The sequence below is a fragment of the Limulus polyphemus genome, unplaced genomic scaffold, assembly GCF_000517525.1.
Source record: "Limulus polyphemus unplaced genomic scaffold, Limulus_polyphemus-2.1.2 Scaffold7309, whole genome shotgun sequence".
In the NCBI taxonomy this organism is placed as follows: domain Eukaryota; kingdom Metazoa; phylum Arthropoda; class Merostomata; order Xiphosura; family Limulidae; genus Limulus; species Limulus polyphemus.
Window position 1 is genome coordinate 33,177 of NW_013672919.1, and position 4,002 is coordinate 37,178.

Genomic DNA, 4,002 nt, shown 5'->3' on the forward strand with positions numbered 1-4,002 from the left:
CCCAGGTGTATATTTGAATATGTATCTTTTCTTGTTTAAGTTTTTCTGTGATTATGATGTAAATTGTGGTACATAGCATGGGTTATAATTTTTCTTATAGTCAAAACATGTGCCTATCTCTACTGTTGTTAAAATAGATGTGGAGTTTCGGTGTTATCGCAACTAAGAGAGGCTGAATAATTTTATGTGAAATTTTGTAAAAATCAGTTACCTTGTACATTTTTGGATTGTTTTATAATTCTACAGGTTCTTCCCGAAATTTGGTAAGTTTAAAGTTCCTGTTAGGCAGTTTAGTATACTACACAATTTTCAACAATGTAGAAAATACTTATTAAAGTTTAAAATTAAGTAAAAAATATGGCATGTAAATCCCTTGGACGTCAATTTGAAAAGGCTTGTTTGATTTTTCAACAGGTCTGTTAGTCTGATTATTTTAATTTATATAATTGGACGTGTACACAAAATAACAAATATTTATTTTAAAAAGCTGAATAAATTAAATCAGTTGAGAAAGCAACAATGTTATAATAGTTTTACTAATTATCCAGATGAAGTCATGTGTAATTTGTCCAATTATACGTTAGATGCACCAGAAAAGAAAGTGTTGTTAGAGGGTTTAAAATTTGTCATACTATCTGCTAAAGCCAATTGTGAAAGTTACTTGTTCATCTTCGAATTTTTTACTCAGACGTGTCTCTTAGCAACAAACCTGGGATTGTAGAAATTAATTGGATGGTACTGTTAGAACTCATTAGTGGTATAAGTTCATTGGCTTTAAATAACTATATTTATAAATATATTGATATTAATAAGGTGGAGTATGATGCCACAGAAAATTAAAAGTTTATATTAATGACACCTGATAAAGGGAATGGTGTTATCATCTTAATTAAGTTTACCTGGTTATATCTGGTTACCTTCTATAAATACATTTTGAGTTATAGTAATAAATTTATAAAATTCGAAAGCGATTCTATCAAAACCAGAGAAAGTATATTTTCAAGGCTTTTATACTGAAACAAAAAAGAAATAACTTACTGACCAAAGATGAATATCTTAAGATTAAACCTTCTGGATACCATTCTTGTATGTTATATGGTAGTCCAAATATTCATAATGAAGACTTTCCAGTTAGATCTGCTGTATTAAATGGAGGTATTTACATGAATTAACATGTTTTTTAGTGAAATTTTTAGATCCGTTTTCTCATAAGATAGTTTTATGTTTTCCAGTGAAGTGTAGGATCTAAAAAATTTATAGAAATATATTGTGTATTAGTTTAGACATTGAAACTTTATCTATGAAGGAGACATTACAGCTGGCGGCAAATGTAGTTTATGAATATGATAATAATGTAATGAGATTCCCCAAGCCAGTTTTTCAACAACTATTAGAATTTTCTACCAAGGAGTCACTTTTTTATGGTAACATCTATGACCGAATTGATGGAGTTGAAATGGAATCCAGATTAACTCCATCATTACCTAATCTACCACGAAAAACAACAGTTGAACGAATGTGCAAAGAGTTTCAAACCTGTTTACTATCGAAGGAACGTGGATAATGCTTTTTTTCATTTTTAGCGAAGTGGAATATGTAAATTAGTTCTGTGAGGATCTGAACAGTAGACGTAATAATATAAAGTTCACTGTAGAGCATCATAAAATCAACAAGTTGCTTTCTTGGGTGTTTTAATCCGTAATAATAAGGGAATATTGGGCTGTGAAGTTTTTGTAAAGAAAAAACAACTTTTCGGGGACTATGATTTTGCTGACTTTATTCCAAATAACTACAAAGATAACCTTGTGAAAATATTAGTCCATCGAGCTTTTATAATTACAAGTACTTATGATTATTTTCATAAAGAAGTGAAGAATATAAAACGCTTCATGATAAAGAATGATTTACTATTTATAGAATAGACAAGCTCATAAGAATATATTTAAAAATAATTCAGATATCGAAACAACAGATGGATGTCTACTATTTCCCTAGCAGAGATAAAGTTTTTGGACATCATAGTACAAGCACTCTTTACACCTAGCAGCACAGGCTACTGGCAGGTTGAGCTCGATGACTCTAGCCAATCAGACTGTTTAAATATTATCAGAAGCCTTTATGAATTCAAAGCAATTGCCATTTAGAATGCATAGTAGTACTCTAGCCACTTTTCATACATTTTTAAAATATAAAAACGAAGGTTTACAGTGGGATAAGTGCCTCACCTAGGGTGAACGCGACTTCATTTATAGAATTGTTTGAAAAGATTTTGACCTACCTTAAAGACAGCCTCCATTCCCTCATGGAAACAGTTTTAAAACCCAAATACTGATAAAAAAAATCAAATAATTTATTGAAGAGGTTAATGTTTAACATATAAAAAGTCTCCACAGGTAACAATGTAAAGATTTGAACAATGGAAAGTGGCATATATTTTCACTTTCATGAAGGACGTCCTGAATTTATTAGGCTTTATTCCTATTGCCTTCAGTGTTTGCTTTTCCTTTGGCCAGGTTAACAGTAAGCAGTGACTCAATGAGAAGTGTCTTTTTTTAGCTTAAAAGATACTTTAGTCCAGTAATCAGTTCTAGATTGCCTTCTGCCAGATAAGACCTTATCCTAAGTAAAAATAAGAGCAACACTAAAAAATGGTTTCCCTCTCACAATATTGGATTTGTAATTTGTATTATTGACAAACCTAATAAGACTATTTGCTGCCATCTATAGTTATGAACTACTGACCAGAGGGAAGGCTGCCAGTTAGCAGCACCCTACCACGCACGATTCTTATTGGGGGATTGAGTGGCATTCGTATAATACACGCATAATGTAAAGCAATAAGAACATATTGTGGAATCACACAGATTCGAACGCAGCTCGCCACCTTCGAAATCCAGAGCTCTACCAAAGGATTAACTCGTGCCATGGTGAATAAGAGTAGTATTTTTATACAATAATTCAACAATGTACCTGGCTTATACTGTCTAAAATTAGTTCAAAGAACACAATAGAACCTTTCGAATATTCCATAACCACCTGGCTATGCCGGGCAAAGACTCGTCGTCCATCTGTTCTTCAGCTTCTCTTCTCAGTTAAAAACATTGATTTCTAATATACGAGTTTTTTCGATAATGTATTTTTCTTCAACCAATATATTCTTTTAAAATTTGAGGTTTGTCTGGTTTGTTTTTGTTTCAGTTAGATCTATTTGAACTTATTTAAATTACAATTTATCTTTTCTGAATATCCTCTGTTTTTAATTTTAGATTTAATGCTATTTTACATGCTATTCATTTTTATTTAACTTATATTGAGTTTAATTAAATGCGTTGAAAAGTTGATAGTTTATAGTAAATTGTAGCTATTGTAATAATTTCTTTCAGTTTTAGTGTAATTGTAAAAGAATAAAGAAAAAACGCCTTTTTTCCAAATATTAATATCCACTAGTTCTTAAACAAATGTACATATCCAAAATTCTTAATTTGATATATTTCCAAATTTCCTTACACAGTGATATCAGATTATACTCGCTTGTAATCGGCTATAAGTAACATCAGACTATATTCCATTATAGTCAGTTATCATTGAAATTCAACTGTATTCGGTTGTAACTAACTCTGAGTGACGTTGGAGTATATTCGGCTGTAATCAGCTCTGAGAGACATCAGATTATAATCAGCTATCAGTGACGTCAGACTATAATTAGCTATCAGTGACGTCAGTCTGTACTCGGTTGTCATTGATGACTCTCAGTTATTTAATTTAACGATAAATACTTAGTACTATTTCTTAGTTATCAATTATTGACATCTATTAAAAATGAGTATTAGCTGTCAGTGATTATCCTCAGTAATCATCAGTTATCAAGAACTGCTGTTCACCATATTCTCTATCACTATTAATGGGCTCGGCATGGCCAGGTGGATAAGGCGCTCGACTCGCAGTCTGAGGGTCGCGGGTTCGAATCCCCGTCCCATCAAACATGCTCGCCCTTTCAGCCGT

At 31.8% G+C, this 4,002-nt stretch overlaps 1 protein-coding gene across 1 annotated transcript in view; it reads left to right on the top strand.

The window, feature by feature from the left end:
- Nucleotides 1-4,002, top strand: part of LOC106474513 (Down syndrome cell adhesion molecule-like protein Dscam2) — a gene marked incomplete at both ends in the record, with an annotated part of 37,512 nt that overhangs the window by 32,618 nt on the left and 892 nt on the right. The window lies entirely within an intron of this gene.